Source organism: Schistocerca americana, chromosome 11 (genome assembly GCF_021461395.2).
Source record: "Schistocerca americana isolate TAMUIC-IGC-003095 chromosome 11, iqSchAmer2.1, whole genome shotgun sequence".
NCBI lineage: Eukaryota > Metazoa > Arthropoda > Insecta > Orthoptera > Acrididae > Schistocerca > Schistocerca americana.
The window spans coordinates 40002852-40024512 of NC_060129.1; the positions used below are offsets into that span (position 1 = coordinate 40002852).

Consider the following 21661-nt stretch of genomic DNA (forward strand, 5'->3'; position numbering starts at 1 on the left):
CAGTAGTTAGTGCCTTCAGTAGTTTGAATCTTTTATTTAGCTGGCAGTAGTGGCGCTCGCTGTATTGCAGTAGTGTGAGTAATGAAGATTTTTGTGAGGTAAGTGATTTGTGAATTTATGGGTTAATGTTAGTCAGGGCCATTCTTTTGTAGGGATTATTGAAAGTTAGATTGCGTTGCGCTAAAAATATTGTGTGTCAGTTTAGTGTTGATCAGAATTGGTCAAGAGCGAAATGTCTGAGTACGTTCAGTTCTGCTCAGCTGCTTGAAAATCAAATAACGTAAGAGGTTTACCAGCACAATCATTCACTAACTTTTTTAAGGGGACATTTCAATTCTAGGGGCATTGTTCACAAGGAATTTGTGCCTCCCGGCAAGAGAGTGAACGGAAATTTTTACGTTGAAGTTCTGACACGTCTCGGAGCTCGTGTGGCCCGAGTTCGACCGGAGTTGTCAAAAGGGGGCAGGTGGATCCTTCATCACGACAATGCGCCCGCTCGTCGTGCGCGAGATTTTGGCCCGAAGCTCAATCACCGTGACAGACCACCCGCCTTATTCACCCGATTCGGCCCCGTGTGACTTCTTCACGTTCCCGAAATGCAAAATGGTGCTTCGGGGTCGGCACTTGGGAGATGTGGAAGCCATCAAGGCGGAAACGACACGGCAACTGAACAACATCACAACTGAAGACTTTCAGCAATGTTCTCAACAGTGGAAACGGCGTTGGCAGAAGTGTATCGCGTCTCAGGGCGAGTACGTTGAAGGAGACGATATTGCAATACCTGAATAATTGTAAAATAAAGTTATTATTCAACTAATATACGTATTTTCCGGACAAACCTCCTATTACAGGAAATGTTGCAAGAAGCGGTCAGGCCGTGTCCGTTCGGCCGCCACCTCTCTCCCTCCAGCAGTCCAAGACTCGTGGGGGGGAGGGCGGGGCGAGTCATGTGACCGCAGAGGTGCTGCCGCTACAGTTCTGGAACAGTCACTTGCGTGGCGTGGCAGCGGGAGGACGTCGCAGAACAGGCAGCGCTGGGTTCCGTCTCTACAGGATAACAGATTTTTGTGTGTGTATGTGTGTGCGTACACGCCAGGTAGGAGCGCCGATCCATCACGTTACTCACCACCTTCATTGATTCCGGGAGCATATTTACGAGAAATGAAACTTATGCGTACTCTCGACTGTTGCACGATACGTTGCTGGTAGTGGCTAGCCGCGAAATGATAGAACGTCCTGTTTACATGCCACAAAGCGCGGCCACGACGTTCGGATCACGGATTTAGTTTAAGTCCACAGCTCGCGGTCTAGTGGGTACCGTTGCTGCCTCTGTATCACGTCGTCCCGGGTTCGATTCCTGCGCGGGTTGGGGGATTTCTCCGCCCGGGTGTTTGTGTTGTTTCATCATGATTTATGACAGTGGCGAGATCGGAAAGAATGGGAATTTGTACGGGCGCCGATGACCGCGCAGTTGAACGTACCAGAAACAAAACATCATCATTATCACTCCAAACGTTGTACACTTTTAGTAGTTCGCTAGGAGGACAACGTAATTCGTAATTAATAAGGCGTACTGCTTACAAGGAGAGGTCCCTAACGGTCGATCGACTTTTCGAAACTACCTATACGCTGATATAGCTTAAGATTCCATGTATCACACACGCAGACATTCACTCCGGTGAGCCCTCGCTTGCGAGTAATTAACGAAAGAAAAAAAAAATCAGAGTTTTGTGTGACACTGAATAGCGCTAAAATACGTGCTTTACATAGCTTGGTTGTGTGGTATAATGGATAGGATGGCAGCTTCACATACAAGAGGTTGTGGATTTGAATCTCGTCAGGTGTTCCAAATTCATTTTTTTTTTAAATCTTTATCGAAATGATTCTGATCATTACTTTTATTCAGTTATTTGGTTTAAATGCAATTTTTGAATTCCATTCCTTTGTCACATAAATTTAATCATAATATCCACTCGCTTGCTGTCACTTGCTGTCATTTTTCTTCCTGTCGCTCTTTGCCCGCTTGAAATCTTTGTTCATGTGTTTTTCAACAATTTTATGTATTAATTTTGTTGAAATTGCTTTTATCACCCTGCTTTTTTGTCCACATTATTGCGTTCATTATGTCTATTTATCATTTTGCTTGAATTCCGTTTCGCTTATAAACCTGTCCTTCATTTCAATTTTCATATGCTTTATTTTGTCCATAGAGCAATAGGTATTTAGGCATTAAATCTGTGTATGACAATTACTGTGCAGAAAAACGCACATCTTTTAACGAATATAGGTATTTCACATCATTGTACAAATGTAAATAGATTATTTCGTTTACTGTTTTTCAACCAATAGATTCGAGTTTTCAAATAATTGAATATCATAAGAGTTAAATATAATTGAAATCATATTCACAAAAATTACGATTGGAACAATAATGATATAAAGAAAAAATGAAACAAATGAAAAAGTTTTTGCAGTGATTAAAATGATGTGACAAAGGAATAGAAATGAAAACTTCATTTAAACCAGTTAATCGAATAACAATAATGATCGAAGTAATTTCGATAAAGATTTAGAAATAAAAAAAATTAGTGCAGCTGACATGACTCGAACCCACGACCTCTTGCCTGGGTAAATGTTATCCTGTCCATTATAACACGCGACCACATTACGTAAAGCTGCGTTACTATTGTTACTGAGTGTCACACAAAATTTCATTGTTTTTATTTTTTCGTCATTTACTCGCAACCGAGGGCCCACCAGGGTGAATGGCTGCGGTATGGCAAGTGGGATCTTAACCTAAATCACCGTATATTTCAAGGAGTCTATCGCACCGCTGGGGACCTCTCCTCGTTAAAAAATTCGAGAATGTCGCAAGTGAAGTTTTAGCGCGTCACACAAGTGCCAGTGCATTGCCATTCTGGCCAGGAAGGTGGCGGCGGTCAAGCGTTTATTTAGCGCCCAGTCTCCGAAATCCGTGAATCTCTGGATCAAGTAGCGGCCAACATTTTTTTTTATTGCATATATTTTGCAACACTGGTCATATTACTTCACATACGATATTTGAAAGGGCAGAGAATGAAAACATTAATAGGTGTTTTTGCATGAGCTTTGTAGAGTTTGTAGGTAACACGTGACGTGTTCTTTTGCCAGTCTCGCTACTCCTGTCTCCAACGAAATATACTTGTCTTTGGCCTTCTTTTCGACTGGGTCATTATCCTCACCATCGGAAATTTTTCGGCTCCACAGAATAGACTTTCATATGCTTCGGCGGAATGAATGAGGTCGTCAATAAAAGTTCATGCAGTAATAAGTATCTTTAGTCCCAGCACCTCGCCGGTACACCAATGAAGTTTTTCTGGAATCGGCATTGCATCCACAGAAAATCGTAGCTGATGCTTCTATATCAGTAAGGTCCCACGAAGGAAATTTTTAAATGACGTTTAGCAAATGCATTATGCATTGAATTTTCATGACATTCATCGTCTACAGTAGTCGAAGAATCGGTTTATCACCTCCATTTTCGCAGTAAAAATATAAATTTTATGCTTTTCTTTTATCCATTCTGGATCAGAGGTCGTGGTTGTGAATGTCAATGTTAAAAAAATATATCGGCTCAACCACTTATTTATAGTGTAAAACACTAAGATTGACGCATTTCGAGAGTCAAGCGTCCACCATCAGAATAGTAAAAAGTAAAAGAACCTGTTAAAACTCGCTGACACGGCCCGCCTAGTATCTCTAGACATTAAAAACCTTTATGCGAATGTGGTTCAAATGGCTCTGAGCACTATGGGACTTAACATCTATGGTCATCAGCCCCTAGAACTACTTAAACCTAACTAACCTAAGGACATCACGCAACACCCAGTCATCACGAGGCAGAGAAAATTTATGCGAATGTGCTGGTAAATGAGCCCGTTAAGGTCGTCACAGAAAATTTACTTAAGTACAAAACACTGTCTCAGCAAGAAATAGTCGAATTCATCGAACTGTTAGAATTCGTTCTGAAATATAATTATTTTTCTTTTAACAATAAATGTTATATGCAAAAAGATGGACTGGCTATGGGTTCCAGTATATCTGGAACCACAGCAGACATCTTTATAAATCATTTGGAAAAAAGACTCCTCGTTAACCCGCAACATCCCGTGGATAAAATTGTATATTACAAACGCTATGTAGATGATACGCTGCTTCTTATTAATGGAAAAGAAAAAAGAAGTCGCAGAAACAGTAAATAAATTTAACGAGTTACACGGAAAAATTAAATTCACTGTGGAAGAAGAGGAAAAATGGTGAACTGCAATTTCTCGACCTAAGTATTGGGAAACGAAATGGTAGGCATGTTTTTAAAATATTTAGGAAACTAACCACAACTGATGTGTTGATTCAAAATAATTCCCGCCATCCTAATAGCCAGAAACTTTCTGCTTTTAGATCTTTGATAGAGAGAGCCTTTAGAGTCCCTATGAATGAAGAAGACAGAATGACTGAGCTGAACATCGTGAAACAACTAGCCAGAGCTAACGGATATCACCAAAACGTTGTCAATAAATTAATACGACAGAAACAGCGCGCGAATGCAAGGAAAAATACCGCAAAAAATATTACTTCGGTGATATTTCACAAAAAGTGGCTAACATTTTCAAACCTTTTAAAGTTGATACCGCTTTTCAGACAAATAATACGCAGCGATTTAAACTAAGAAATAATTTACAGCAGGAAAGCGATAAATATGAGAAAGCTGGGGTCTATAAAATTCAGTGTAACACGTGCAAGGCAAGCTATCTAGGCCAAACTGGTAGGTCCTTTAAAGTACGTTACAAAGAACATAGCGGTGCTTTCCGGCTTAATAATTTCGAAAAGTCAGCTGTAGCCACGCATATTTGGGAAACGGGACACCCCATGTTGGGAACAGATCAGGATCTCGTTATTTTACATAGACAGGACAAAGGAAAAAGCTGGATCTACTAGAACAGCTGGAAATTACGATACATAGCGTGGATGATCAGAACACACTGAATGAACAGCTAACTGGTGATACAAATAACTTTTTCAAACATTTCACTGGTTTCTTTTAGTAACTACATTTTTAACAATTGGCACGATACCATCATTTCCTGAGGTCCTTGGAAAATGTATACGTTATCTGTTTGTATCATCTCTGTGACTTCCTTGTTTACTTGCGCGTGAGCTCACTCGCGTTTCAGTGTCGTGTTTGGCTACGTGGTGTGTGGTATCAACGAAGACGAACGGGCGGTTTACGACGACAGAGGAGAGAGCCATGTGGTTAGATGTTGAACACCATAGGCGACACCATTTTAGAGTTTTTTATATTTTGACGACAATGTGGAGATGCACCTTGAAAGACACGGCTGCAACAAGGGAAGTAGCCACGATGTTTTAATTTTATTATCAGTTTTATTGTGCCTGGTGCATGTTCCATTTTAGCGAGTTTTAACAGGTTCTTTTACTTTTTATTATTCTGATGATGGAAGCTTGACTTCCGAAACGCGTCAATCTTAGTGTTTTACATTATAAACGAGTGGTTGAGCCGATATATTTTTTAACATAAATTTTGAGACTTAAAAAAAATCGCACGTGTCACTATTCGTTCTTGTTACATTAGCTACGCTAGTTAACTGGCCAATAGCGCCGATCACAGTGTCTGCCGGTCAAAGCATCATGGCGCAAAACAGCTCTGTGTGCCTTGAAGTTGTAAGGGATTTCGCAAATCACAATAGGTATACATTTTAAGGAAAACATGATACGTTTGATCATTTACTTATCGATGGTTATTAATATAATATTTGTTGTAATAATCAAAACTAGCAAACAGCCAAATACGATTGGACATTTAAGTAAAGTTCGCGCAAGTGCACGTGCCTTTTTTATTATGTTATCTTTCAAATGCCATATATCTGAAATAATAGGACCTATGTTGAAAAAAAATTACCTTTAGGAAAAAAAATGAGGACTTCGATCTTTTTTCTTTTTTAACGTGTGTATACTTTTTGTTACAGAATAACAAATTACGTTTTACAAAACACCATACGTGTTACGTTTTTCAGTACGATAAATTGATCTCTCTTGCTAGTGTCCAGGTCTTTGTTTTCGTGGGTCTCTTTAATTTGTGAGTGTCCCTCGAACAACGTTCGTTAGTGCTTGCTTATTCAGTTTAGCACAATAACATAGCTTTTTGTGAAAAGGAGAGCAGCCGTTTATACGTGTAACTAGAACGAAATCAGAAAAGATTGAACGCAATAAGGAGCTAAATTACACAAAAGAAAAGAAAAACAATAACAATAGTAATATCTTTTCACTCAGAATACTAGTTTGGCTATAGTGATATTTTGTGTCGTCTATGTTTTCTATTTTGAGGCCTACATAAATGGGATGGAGAGCAAATAATTATTTTTCTTTTTTTCGTATGGTATGGGCAGTTATGGTTCTGTGTATTGTTTTTACAGGTTTACTAGCACATGGATGCAGGATATTTCCTGGTTTTCACTATATATTAAAAAAAAACTTTCAGCTTTAAAATGATGTGGTATTTCAACTATTTGTTGTGGCGTGGCAAGACAGCCAAGCCACTAGGAGGAAGCCGAAAGGCACGCGTTTAAGCTCACGCAGGCTGGCGTGAGGTCTGGAATAGGACTAGGACGTTATAGTAGCAAGAAAAGTAGGTAGCTTCTGGAATACTTAACTTTAGTCCATAATTGATGAACATCGGTCTGACGGTACATGAATCACAAGATAAATAGCAAATGATAATGGCGCCTTGCTAGGTCGTAGCAAATGACGTAGCTGAAGGCTATGCTAACTATCGTCTCGGCAAATGAGAGCGTAATTTGTCAGTGAATCACCGCTAGCAATGTCGGCTGTACAACTGGGGCGAGTGCTAGGGGGTCTCTCTAGACTAGACCTGCCGTGTGGCGGCGCTCGGTCTGCAATCACTGATAGTGGCGACACGCTGGTCCGGCGTATACTAACGGACCGCGGCCGATTTAAAGGCTACCACGTAGCAAGTGTAGTGTCTGGCGGTGACACCACACTATTTACATATTATGTCTAAGCACGGGGAAGCAAGAAACACATTATATTAGGTCATGAAACAAAACACTTAGATCGACAGTATGAGGAACAACACATTCGGAGGCAGTGGACAGAGTAAACGTAAAACAAATTTGATAAAAGTGCTGAGCGAAAGTAAAAGATAATGAGAGAGGAGAGACAGTCACGGTGAAAGAGAGGGCATATTTAAACATGTAAACACTGATTTCCGTGGTAAGCACTAACTGATTTCACTGCGAAGCTGTAATGATAGTCTGGTAAACAGTTTGGCACAGGTGCTGTCTACACACCAGGGGAAATGAGACACTCAACAAAGATGATGATGGTACTCTGCCCGTCAACACCAACATTGTACTGTTGTTGACTGGAAACATGTTGCCCGGTCGGACGAGTCTAGTACGTGTACGGGTATGCGGAGAATCTCATGAATCCATGGACCGTGCATGTCAGCAGGGGACTGTTCAAGCTGGTGGAGGCTCTGTAATGGTGTGGGGCGTGTGCAGTTGGAGTGACAGGGAACCCCTGACACATCCAGATACGACTCTGACTGGTGACACGTATGTAAGCATCCTGTCTGATCACCTGCATCCATTCAGCCCCATTGTGCATTCCGACGGACTTGGGCACTTCCAGCAGGACAATGCGACACCCCACACGTCCAGAACTGCTACAGAGTGGCTCCAGGAACACTCTTCTGAGATGAAACACTTCCGCGGTTCTAGGCGCTACAGTCTGTAACCGAGCGACCGCTACGGTCGCAGGTTCGAATCCTGCCTCGGGCATGGATGTGTGTGATGTCCTTAGGTTAGTTCGGTTTCATTAGTTCTAAGTTCTAGGCGACTGATGACCTCAGAAGTTGTCGCATAGTGCTTAGAGTCATTTGAACCATTTTTTTAACACTTCCGCTGGACACCAAACTCCCCAGACATGTACATTATTAAGCAAATCTGGGATGCCTTGCAACGTGCTGTTCAGAAGAGATCTCCAGCCTCTCGTACTCTTACGAATTTACGGACAGCCCTGCAGGATTCATGGTGTCAGTGGACCAGCAGACTCTACTCCAGTCACTAGTTTAGTCCATGCCATGCCATGCCATGTTACAGCACTTCTGCGTGCTCGCGGGGATTCCGACGCTGTATTAGGCAGGTGTACCAGTTTCCTTGGCTTATCAGTGCATGGTTTTTCGTTTTCAAAGAGTTCACTTCAGTGCATTTTCTCTTATGTTAGGCGACACTGAAAAACTTTCTGCCATTACGATGTTGAGGTTTTGTTGCATTCAAAACATAACCATTTTGAGTTGTCATTCTTTTTCATGAAGTAGGCTGTTATACACTAAGACCGTTAAGTGTCATGATATTAAATTGTGAAATGAAAGAAAAATAGTCAAAGGAGGCACGTGGCATTGACGGATGTCACCAGCTCAAGGCCGGAAGACGTAGGGCATTGACCCTGGAGATGACGCAATGCGGCCAAACAGGTGGAATCGTACTGGATGTAGGGTTTCAGGGCGGAGGAGGGGGGGGGGGAGGATCATCATCATCATCATCATCAGTGTTCTGCCTAAAGGCAGGTTTTCACATGGTAGTTTTCCAGCCTGTCCGGTCTTCTGCCATCGTCTTCAGGTCCGCATAATTTCCTCTTCCCTTTATGTCGTCTATCATCTTGTATCTCCTTCTTCCTCTCAGTCTTCTCCCACAAACCAATCCTTCCAAAGCATCTGCTATCAAGCACTCCCTTCTCAATGAATGTCCCAACCAGTTCTTTTTCCTTTCTCATGCAACCTTCAGCAGACATGTTCTCTCACCAACCCTCTCCAATACTCTTTCATTACTCACTCTTTCCATCCAGCTTATTCTCTCCATTCTCCTCCTCATCCACATCTCAAATGCTTCTAACCTTTTTTCATCCTCTCGTCTCAGTGTCCATGTTTCTGCCCCATGTAGTGCCACACTCCAGACAAAACATTTGCCAGGTCTCTTCCTTAGTCCTTTATCTAATTTGCCACATAAAAGTCTCCTCTTTCTGTTGAATGCCTCCTTCTCTATGGCAATTCGAGCTTTTACCTCCTGGTGACATCTCAAGTCTTCAGTTATTGTGCTTCCGAGGTATTTAAATTCACTTACTTGGCTAATGGTAGATTGTCCTATTTTAATATTGGACAGTCTGCGTCTTGTACTGATGACCATACTCTTTGTTTTTGCTGTGTTTATTTGCATCCCATATTCCTCACAAGCTTCATTCACATCTTTGAGCATGGTATTCACTGTCCGCTCACTTTCTGCCACTAATACCATGTCATCAGCAAATCTTATACATTCTCTTTCCGCCAATACATATTCCTCTTTTCCCATCTAAACTTTTCGCAATAATCTCTTCAAGGTATACGTTAAACAACAGTGGGGAAAGGCAACAACCCTAACACCTCGTCCAATGCTGCTTCCTTCCGACATTTCATTTCCAATCCTTATCCTTACTTTCTGGTGTAAATATAGATTCTGTATCAGTCGTCTCTCTTTCCAATCTACTCCTTCCTCTTCAAGATATCCATCAGCTTGTTCCACTGAACTCTGTCAAACGCCTTTTCCAAATCTATGAAAACAGCAAAGATTTCTCTACCCTTTTCCATATATCTTTCCCCTATAGTTCTTAGCAGGCCAGTAGCATCTCTTGTTCCTTTTCCTCTTCAAAATCCGAACTGCTCCTCTGCAATCCCTCTATCCAGCTTGCCAATCAACCTTCTATTCAACACTCTCAGCAAGACTTTAGCTGCATGAGAAATTAGACTGATGGTCTGGTGCTCTTCACATTTTTTAGTGTTTCTCTTTTTCTCTATTGGTATCATAACTGTTGCAGCGAAGTCCTCAGGCCATTCCCCTTTGTCATATATCTCGTTACAGAGCTAGACTATTTCTTTTCTTGCCTTGTTTCCCAGACTCTTCAACAGTTCTGCTGGCAAATCATCTATTCCACATGCCTTCCTATTCTTCATCTCCTTCCAGCGCCTTTTCTACTTCTGCTTCCAAGATGGTAAATCCCTTTCCATCACATATTGCTCCGCTTCAACCTTAATTTCGCTCTGCATTTCATCCCCCTTATACAGACATTCAATATATTCTTGCCATCTGTTCAAAACCTCCTGTGGTTCTTCTGCTAGAATACCATCCGCTCTTTCTATTTCCATGTTATTCCTCTTTCTTTTACGTTCAAAAACTATCTAACTATCCAGTCTATACATCATTTCATACTTTCCCTCTCTCCATTTTCTCTATTTCGTCGCAAGGGAGGGAAATATGGAACAGCATGGCTGACGCACATGTGCAGCTCGCAATTTCCTTGGTGCCCCACTAGGCCTGAGCGGGTTTTTCCACGCGCGTGTGTGACGTAATTTACGCAGAAGTCAAGGTACTGGTCGGTGCTGGCCACGCGGATTACTGGCGCAGCGTGGAGCGTAGGGAAATCCCGTCAGCGGTGCGTCTGTGAAAGTTGTGGCAACATCTCGTCATAGCTAGTTCAGTATACAGTTGTTAGTTTCGTTCGCTGCGCACGCCCATTCTAGATCTGTTTCATACCTTTTTTGAACTCTGAACTTCTGTTTCTTTTCGTATTCTATTCAGCGTCCGTGACCGGTAATTAAACTGTATTTCATAGTTTCGTAAATTACATAAAATGACGTGGTATGTAATACATACATCTTTTCAGGTAACAAAACAGCATATCAGCTTACTTCCTATGTCGATAAACCGCAGAAGACATTCTTCTAAAAAGGCAAGATTTTTTTATTACACATGCAAAGGAGGTGGCCAGTTTCTGTCTTTATTTGATCCAAGGTAAAAGAGCATGGTGAATGTTATGGAAGGCAGACCGACTTAACAACCGAATGAAGTCCGCATTCCACAATCAAATGTCTGGTGTCACATTTTGTAAAGAGAATACAATAACTTCTACAATAATATTTCATTGCTACAGGGAGGCGCACGAAAAATCGGCCGCGAGTACTAGACAGCTCATTGTCGCTTACCAATCGTCATCTATTGTTTCGAAGTTGTTGTTTCCATTAGCTTATTTGTTATTTCCTCACTGCCTAATTATTACATGTTTATCTATTCTGCTCGTAGCCGTCAACAAATCCTGCGTAATTGGCGGGCCGGTTTTTCGTGCGCCACTTTATTTCTCTGCTATCAGCCACATAACGCTACAGTTGGCTAAACGAGAGGTTTTGCAGAATCACGAAAATTACAATTGTGTCAGAATTCTGTTACGAATAAAAGCTCTGTACTCCTGGGTGGAGGCAAGCCCCCCTCTTCGTCCCCTCCATTGTAATGTTGATGCATTAAGTTGTTTTGAAAGCGGTGCTGATATTCAAGACAGTAAAAGCGGGTTAAAAGCTGTGGGCTATCTGGGGAAGTTAACCTTGCATTACTGAGCAACTGTTGCACCAGGTATCCAGTCTTGCTTACCAAATTCCCAACCAGACTAACATTAATTATAATCTTTTAATAGTCATCTTACGACAACCAGTGATATATAAAGAGAATTTAAATAAAAAGAAATAAATCAGTTTATATTTGGCCATTTATTTTAACATTGATCATTATTCCGTTAAAATTTCACCATATTAACTTGATTCATAACTAAACTGGTGCCTTACTTAGTATTGTGAAAATGTGAGTTTGTAATCTTACAGAACACATCAAATATGGAGCCAAGATTGGGAGACTGCATACAACACTGCATTCATAAAATAACACACGACGGATGTTGAAACATATGCAAGAGGAAATTAACCACAACCAACCGATTCAATTTTCACCCAAAGAAGTTACGTTCGTAGCGCAATCCTGTCCGTCATGAAATTACCACACACTGGTATACTAAATTCATACTAACTCTCTGTGAAATCTTCCCCAAAAAGAATAGCTGAGGGCTACTTTGATGATTACACCACATGCTTCACGTGGTCAACTTGATTTACACAAAGAGTGTAACTCCACAATAATTTTGATAATTAAAATAAATTACACCGAAACGCAATTTACAAAAGAAAAACTTCGAGCTGGTTACTATTGTCTTACTATTAACCTGATGGGTCAAACAATTGTATAAGCACATAGTACTGGTCTCACAAAATACACCCCACGTGGGTTGAACATAAAGAAAAGTTGCTATATTGAAAAATATTGTCAAGACGAGACGTTATAATCTCACGCACATTCCCATTTAAGATTGATGATCTTAGAGTTACTGATAAACACGTGGTTCTACTTTACTCACAAAGTAGTCACAAAGCAACTACTGGAAGACGGCTTCAATTTTGATGAAACGCTGACATGCATATAGAACAAAAGGGAATAATAGCAGCAAAAGTATCAGAGATTGTTGAGTTGATTACTTTTGCTCCCTTCCAGGACGTGTACCACGACAATATCGTTGCGCTAAATTCCTCGAATGAAGACTAGTTTTCTTAGTCTAAAAATGGAATTGTTGACATTTTATTCTTGAATACATTTCAGTGTACACTGTTTATAGATACTACTAAAATATTTACTGTCAGTGCTCGCAAATGGCTCTGAGCACTATGGGACTTAACATCTGTGGTCATCAGTCCCCTAGAACTTAGAACTACTTAAACCTAACTAACCTAAGGACATCACACATATCTATGCCCGAGGCAGGATTCGAACCTGCGACCGTAGCGGTCACGCGGTTCCGCACTGAAGCGCCTAGAACCGCACGGCCACACCGGCCGGCAGTGCTCGCAAAGATCTGACTTCTGTTTCTGTCAGACTATCCCACCTTTCTGCCAAAACGACTGCTGTAACTGCTCACCACAACTCTCTCTCTCTCTCTCTCTCTCTCTCTCTCTCTCTCTCTCTCTCTGTTTGTATGCTCTTCGTCCCGTGCGTCGTGCATACATGCGTGTTTCTGCGCTTCCATGATAATTAGTTCGCTGTCCAGACGATCCATTTCGGTACGTCATATAAAGCACAACGAGAAGGCTGCAGTGAAGTCAGCAAACTGAACGTCGAACTGCATAGTTCCCACCTGCCACAAGCAACACTTGCGTACAGGGTGTTCCACGAAGTTATACCGACTACTCCGCTTGTCATATCAGTGGCGATACATTGCGCAGACACGTCTGCACTGTCTTAATTTTGTACTAAACACGTTTAATTATACGAAATACAGTAATTATTAATGGAAATAATGAAAAAACGCACGCGAACGGAATGTAAGTAAATCACCGATTGCTTGCTGTACTTGCTATGCAGGCAACAGATTCTTAGTCATCCAAACCCGCCGCTCTAGCTCAGAGTAAATATCTCTGGGGCGAGCATTGCGTTCTGGGCATGTTGTCACCATTAAACCAGGATTGTCAAGTGTCTCCGGGACTTCGCTGTGCGTGTGTGCTTTCCTCAGCGTTTGAAGTTTATATTATCAAGAGTTTTTGTTGTGTTTTCACCGTTTGTTGATAGTGTAATAGCTATGGTGAATTACCGTTGTTGCTACGGATGGAAAGAAAAATATGCGAAAGGAGGGATAGTAACTTTTCATTGGTACTATGCTTAAAAAATTCGAGACGCATTATAATTAAGGCTTTGATTCTACGATTTTCTACGATTTCATGACTATATAAGATATATTACGGCTCTTACAAAAACATTCAAACAATCGCTTCCTCTCGTAAATTTGCTAGTGGAACAGGAAAGGGAATGGTTAGTTGTTTCAGCAAATACTATCCTCCATACATTTATCAGTGACTTGTCGATTATGTATATAGATTTGAAAGACGGGAGACAGTTAAATTCAATAGAGTGGGAGTCTGTAGTTGTCTTCCTATAACATGTGTGTCCAAACCTTTTGTTTACTATAAAGTTACAGTAGGAGACCATGTTAAGTGTGTCTAGGACAAGGAGAATGATTATGTGTGATTTATATTTTAGTTTCCCGAAGGATGAACAATGAGTAAAGACGTGGCTCCAGAAAATGAAGAGGAGTAATTTTGTCCCCACAAAATATTCCAAAGTATGTTCAAAACACTTTGAAGAGGAATGTTTAGAAAGACAAAAATTTGGACGTGTGTGGCTGAAGGTAGATGCTATAGCAACTATTTTTAGTTTTCCACAGCACCTACTACCAATTTCTGCATTCAGCTTAAATAAATTTTCTGCACAAAACAAATAAAAAACACAATAGTGTAGCTAATCAAAGTACACATTCATCTTCTTTGCTGTATTTTGCCTTCAATTTATTTTCTTCGCCATTTGATTAAGAAGCGTAAAATATTAGTAAACATGTCCCCAAACTGTTTCATTTGTGTCACTTTCCACTTCCCTTAATGTTGTTATGTACGTTGATTGTTACAAGACCAACTGTATTTGCTTTACAGTACATTTATTCTCCGATCGCCCTTTTTCCCCCTTCTGACTCAGTCTACTATTTATTTAATAAACTGGCAGCAAGTACGTAAAATGCGTTAAATAAACACTTCAAAGTGTCACCAGTAAGAAACATTGTGCTTTAGGTTGCAAAAATGAGAAAATAAATACGCAGAAATAGCAGAAAAAAAGGACGAATTAGCAGGGATATAATCACTAATGTGAGGCAAATTCGGTATTTTTCGGACACTTGCAAAAGTACTAGCGTCTGGCAAGTCGTTTTGCAAGACTATCACTTCAAAAATGTACGTCAGGCATTGTAATAATACAGGGTGTTACAAAAAGGTACGGCCAAGCTTTCAGGAAACATTCCTCACACACAAATAAAGAAAAGATGTTACGTGGACATGTGTCCGGAAACGCTTAATTTCCATGTTAGAGCTCATTTTAGTTTTGTCAATATGTCCTGTACTTCCTCGATTCACCACCAGTTCGCCCAATTGAAGGAAGGTAATGTTGACTTCGGTGCTTGTGTTGACATGCGACTCATTGCTCTACAGTACTAGCATCAAGCACATCAGTACGTAGCATCAACAGGTTAGTGTTCATCACGAACGTGGTTTTGCAGTTAGTGCAATGTTTACAAATGCCCATTTGATGTATGGATTAGCACGGGGCAATAGCCGTGGCGCGATACGTTTGTATCGAGACAGATTTCCAGAACGAAGGTGTCCCGACAGGAAGACGTTCGAAGCAATTGATCGGCGTCTTAGGGAGCACGGAACATTCCAGCCTATGACTCGCGACTGGGGAAGACCTAGAACGACGAGGACACCTGCAATGGACGAGGGAATTCTTCGTGCAGTTGACGATAACCCTAATGTCAGCGTCAGAGAAGTTGCTGCTGTACAAGGTAACGTTGACCGTCACTGTATGGAGAGTGCTACGGGAGAACCAGTTGTTTCCGTACCGTGTACAGCGTGTGTAGGCACTATCAGCAGCTGATTGGCCTCCACGGGTACACTTCTGCGAATGGTTCATCCGACAATGTGTCAATCCTCATTTCAGTGCAAATGTTCTCTTTACGGATGAGGCTTCATTCCAACGTGATCAAATTGTAAATTTTCACAATCAACATGTGTGGGCTGACGAGAATCCGCACGCAATTGTGCCATCACGTCATCAACACAGATTTTCTGTAAACGTTTGGGCAGGTATTGTTGGTGATGTCTCGATTGGGCCCCACGTTCTTCCACCTACGCTCAATGGAGCACGTTATCATGATTTGATACGGGATACTTTACCTGCGCTGCTAGAACATGTGCCTTTACAAGTACGACACAACATGTGGTTCATGCACGATGGACCTCCTGCACATTTCAGTCGAAGTGTTCGTACGCTTCTCAACAACAGATTCGGTGACCGACGGATTGGTAGAGGTGGACCAAATTCTGTGGCCTCCACGCTCTCCTGACCTCAACCCTCTTGACTTTCATTTATGGGGGCATTTGGAAGCTCTTGTCTACGCAACCCCGGTACCAAATGTAGACACTCTTCGTGCTCGTATTGTGGACGGCTGTGATACAATACGCCATTCTCCAGGGCTGCATCAGCGCATCAGGGATTCCGTGCGACGGAGGGTGGATGCACGTATCCTCGCTAACGGAGGACATTTTGACCATTTCCCGTAACAAAGTGTTTGAAGTCACGCTGGTACGTTCTGTTACTGTGTGTTTCCATTCCGTGATTAATGTGATTTGAAGAGAAGTAATAAAATGAGCTCTAACATGGAAAGTAAGCGTTTCCGGACATGTGCACATAACATATTTTCTTTCTTTGTGTGTGAGGAATGTTTCCTGAAAGCTTGGCCGTACCTTTTTGTAACACGCTGTATAAAATGCCGTATCATACCGAAAACTATCAAAAATAGAGTGCATCTGAATTGTGACACCTATCGCAAAGATAGCTGGTTTATTCCCGGTATCAAATGGATACTGTTAAAATGTCTGCGCAACATATATAAATAATCCACGACACGTACGAAAAGAATCCGTCTGTACTAGGGATGTAGTGACATTCTAAATATATAGGGCGCTATACGGACAAACACAGGACGTCCCGAGAACACGTGACCAGACCGGCAATTATTTTGACAACACAAAATCTGTTCTGCGCATGTGAATGCTCACTCCAGAGATATTTTCTCTATGTTCTTGCTGGAAGGCTGACGGATTATAAAAACTCAGCGCCTTTTTCATTCGTGTGTCCAGTGTCCAGCGTGAAAAACACGCCGACAAAATGCAACCCAGCGCGTGCGCGCCGCGTGACCGCAGAAGTCTGCAGGCAGCAGCAGCGTGCAGATGGCGTACTCTGACCAGCCCCATTCAACAGGCAGTAGTGCTCTAGAATGGCGGAGTGAATTACGTAACAGACGCGCGTAAACAACACGCTCCTGTGGCCATGACACACCGTAAAGTGGTCTTAGGAGCGGAAGTGTATACTTCGTTTGTCATAAGAATAAAGCGTATGGAAACAAAATACAAATGCGATGATTGGTCAGCAGCAATAGCACACGTGCACCGTGTTGCGGCGTGTATAATGTCTGTCTGTATGAATCCAACGTTCCATTAGAACCACTGACAACCTTGGGAGAGCCAGTCCTGACAAAACTCTACCATCTGGTGAGCAAGATGTATGAGACAGGCGCAATACCCACAGACTTCAAGAAGAATATAATAATTCCAATCCCAAAGAAAGCAGGCGTTGACAGATGTGAAAATTACCGAACTATCAGTTTAATAAGTCACAGCTGCAAAATACTAACGCAAATTCTTTACAGTCTAATGGAAAAACTGATAGAAGCCGACCTCGCGGAAGATCAGTTTGGATTCCGTAGAAATGTTGGAACACGTGAGGCAATACTGACCCTATGACTTACCTTAGAAGAAAGATTAAGGAAAGGCAAACCCACGTTTCTAGCATTTGTGGACTTAGAGAAAGCTTTTGACAATGTTCACTGGAATACTCTCTTTCAAATTTTGAAGGTGGCAGGGGTAAAATACAGGAGGCGAAAGGCTATTTACAATTTGTACAGAAACCAGACGGCAGTTACAAGAGTGGAGGGACATGAAAGGGAAGCAGTGGCTGGGAAGGGAGTGAGACAGTGTTGTAGCCTTTCCCTGATGTTATTCAATCTGTATATTGAACAAGCTGTTAAGGAAACAAAAGAAAAATTCGGAGTAGGAATTAAAATCCGTGGAGAAGAAATAAAAACTTTGAGGTTTGCCTATGCATTGTAATTCTGTCAGAGACAGCAAAGGACATGGAAGAGCAGTTGAGCAGAATGTAGAGTGTCTTGAAAGGAGGGTATAAGATGAACATCAACAAAAGCAAAACGGGGATAATGGAATGTAGTCGAATTAATCGGGTGATGCTGAGGGAATTGGATTACGAAATGAGACACTTAAATTAGCAAATGAGTTTTCCTATTTCGTGAGCAGAATAACTGATGATGGTCGAAGTAGAGAGGATATAAAATGTATACTGCCAAAGGCAAGGAAAGCGTTTCTGGAGAAGAGAAATTTTTTAACATCGAGTATAGATTTAAGTGTCAGGGAATCGTTTCTGAAAGTATTTGTATGGAGTGTAGCCATGTATGGAAGTGAAACGTGGACGATAAACAGTTTGGAAAAGAAGAGAATAGAAGCTTTCGAAGTGTGGTGCGACAGAAGAATGCTGGAGATTAGGTGGGTAGATCACATAACTAATAAGGAGGTATTTAACAGAATTAAGGAGAAGAGAAATTTGTGGCACACCTTGACTAGAAGGAGGGATCGGTTGGTAGGACATGTTCTGTGGCATCAAGGGATCACCAATTTAGTATTGGAGGGCAGCGTGGAGGGTAAAAATCGTAGAGGGAGACCAAGAGATGAATACACTAAGCAGATTCAGAAGGATGTAGGTTGCGGTAGGTACTGGGAGATGAAGCAGCTTGCACAGGATAGAGTAGCATGGAGAGCTGCATCAAACCAGTCTCAGGACTGAAGACCACAACAGTAACAACAACATTGAGGAACCGCATACGAATGAAAAGTCGTGTTCTGACATGTAGTGAAGAAAACTCCGGGTATTTACAGGGTGTTTCAAAAATGACCGGTATATTTGAAACGGCAATAAAAACTAAACGAGCACCGATAGAAATACACCGTTTGTTGCAATATGCTTGGGACAACAGTACATTTTCAGGCGGACAAACTTTCGAAATTACAGTAGTTACAATTTTCAACAACAGATGGCGCTGCAAGTGATGTGAAAGATATAGAAGACAACGCAGTCTGTGGGTGCGCCATTCTGTACGTCGTCTTTCTGCTGTAAGCGTGTGCTGTTCACAACGTGCAAGTGTGCTGTAGACAACATGGTTTATTCCTTAGAACAGAGGATTTTTCTGGTGTTGGAATTCCACCGCCTAGAACACAGTGTTGTTGCAACAAGACGAAGTTGTCAACGGAGGTTTAATGTAACCAAAGGACCGAAAAATGATACAATAAAGGATCTGTTCGAAAAATTTCAACGGACTGGTAACGTGACGGATGAACGTGCTGGAAAGGTAGGGCGACCGCGTACGGCAACCACAGAGGGCAACGCGCAGCTAGTGCAGCAGGTGATCCAACAGCGGCCTCGGGTGTCCGTTCGCCATGTAGCAGCTGCGGAACAAATGACGCCAACGTCCACGTATCGTCTCATGCGCCAGAGTTTACACCTCTGTCCATACAAAATTCAAATGCGGCAACCCCTCAGCGCCGCTACCATTGCTGCACGAGAGACATTCGCTAACGATATAGTGCACAGGATTGATGACGGTGATATGCATGTGGGCAGCATTTGGTTTACTGACGAAGCTTATTTTTACCTGGACGGCTTCGTCAATAAACAGAACTGGCGCATATGGGGAACCGAAAAGCACAATGTTGCAGTCCCATCGTCTCTGCATCCTCAAAAAGTACTGGTCTGGGCCGCCATTTCTTCCAAAGGAATCATTGGCCCATTTCTCAGATCCGAAACGATTACTGCATCACGCTATCTGGACATTCTTCGTGAATTTGTGGCGGTACAAACTGCCTTAGACGACACTGCGAATACCTCGTGGTTTATGCAAGATGGTGCCCGGCCACATCGCACGGCCGACGTCTTTAATTTCCTGAATGAATATTTCGATGATCGTGTGATTGCTTTGGGCTATCCGAAACATACAGGAGGCGGCGTGGATTGGCCTCCCTATTCGCCAGACATGAACCCCTGTGACTTCTTTCTGAGGGGACACTTGAAAGACCAGGTGTACCGCCAGAATCCAGAAACAATTGGACAGCTGAAGTAGTACATCTCATCTGCATGTGAAGCCATTCCGCCAGACACGTTGTCAAAGGTTTCGGGTAATTTCATTCAGAAACTACGCCATATTATTGCTACGCATGGTGGATATGTAGAAAATATCGTACTATAGAGTTTCCCAGACCGCAGCGCCATCTGTTGTTGAAAATTGTAACTACTGTAATTTCGAAAGTTTGTCTGCCTGAAAATGTACTGTTGTCCCAAGCATATTGCAACAAACGATGTATTTCTATCGCTGCTCGTTTAGTTTTTATTGCCGTTTCAAATATACCGGTCATTTTTGAAACACCCTGTAGTTTGGACAGCAGTGCATATTGTTTCCACTATATTTTTTTTCCTTGGAAATACTATCCAATCCATTAAATTCATTAAAAATTAGTTAAAACTGTGACATCTTTTGTAGCCACTCATCTGTTGGAACTGTAAGCCCACTGCGAGATAGGGCTTTATTCCAACCATAATTTTCATTTGTTGGAGGACTTAAAATATCACCAGAAGGCGTTCCCAGTGTGTTGTCACAGTTCTTTGCACGATATACAATGTAGCCAGCCAGGTAACGGAATCCTTCTGCAGAGCAGGATTTTGGAAGATATATTGTGTTCGAACATTACCTCGAAGGAAACGGTCTATTGGCTCAAATGGCTCTGAGCACTATGGGACTAAACATCTGTGGTCATCAGTCCCCTAGAACTTAGAACTACTTAAACCTAACTAACCTAAGGACAGCACAAACATCCATGCCCGAGGCAGGATTCGAACCTGCGACCGTAGCGGTCACGCAGTTCCAGACTGAAGCGCCTAGAACCGCACGGCCACACCGGCCGACCAAAACGGTCTATTGACACACAGACAACATGGGTTTAGAAAACATCGTTCCTGTGAAACACAACTGGCTCTTTATTCACATGAAGCGTTGAGTGCTATTGACAACGGTTTTCAGATCGATTACGTATTTCTGGATTTCCGGAAGGCTTTTGACACTGTACCACACAAGTGGCTCGTAGTGAAATTGCGTGCTTATGGAATATCGTCACAGTTATGTGACTGGATTTGTGATTTCCTGTCAGAGGGGTCACAGTTCGTAGTAATTCACGGAAAGTCATCGAGTAAAACAGAAGTGATTTCTGGCGTTCCCCAAAGAAGTGTTATAGCCCCTTTGCTGTTCCTTATCTATATGAACGATTTGGGAGACAATCTGAGCAGCCGTCTTCGGTTGTTTGCAGATGACGCTGTCGTTTACCGACTAATAAAGTCATCAGAAGATCAAAACAAACTGCAAAACGATTTAGGAAAGATATCTTAATGGTGCGAAAAGTGTCAGTTGACACTAAATAACGAAAAGTGTGAGGTCATCCACATGAGTGCTAAAAGGAACTCGTTAAACTTCGGCTACACGATAAATCAGTCTAATCTAAAAGCCGTTAATTCAACAAATTTCTTAGGTATTACAATTGACAACAACTTACATTGGAAGGAACACATAGAATATGTTGTGGGGAAGGCTAACAGAAGACTGCGTTTTATTGGCAGGACACTTAGAAAACGTATCAGACCAACTAAGGAGACTGCCTACACTACGTTTGTCCGTCCTCTTTTAGAATACTGCTGCGCGGTGTGGGATCCTTACCAGATAGGACTGACAGAGTACAAAGAAAGGCAGCACGTTTTGTATTATAGCGAAATATGGGAGAGAGTGTCACAGAAATGATACAGGATTTGGGCTGGACATCATTAAAAGAAAGGCGTTTTTCGGTGCGACGGAATCTTCTCACGAAATTCCAGTCACCAACTTTCTCCTCCGAATGCGACAATGTTTTGTTGAC

The 21661-nt window shown here is 42.0% G+C and overlaps 1 protein-coding gene across 1 annotated transcript in view; it reads left to right on the top strand.

The window, feature by feature from the left end:
- The first annotated feature begins 972 nt into the window (after window positions 1-972).
- The window catches only part of LOC124554188 (poly [ADP-ribose] polymerase tankyrase-1-like), a 61338-nt gene continuing 40649 nt past the window's right edge, over window positions 973-21661 (top strand). Inside the window, exon 1 of the mRNA XM_047128260.1 lies at window positions 973-1096. The gene's annotated coding sequence lies outside the window, so the exon portion shown is untranslated. The remainder of the gene's footprint in view (window positions 1097-21661) is intronic.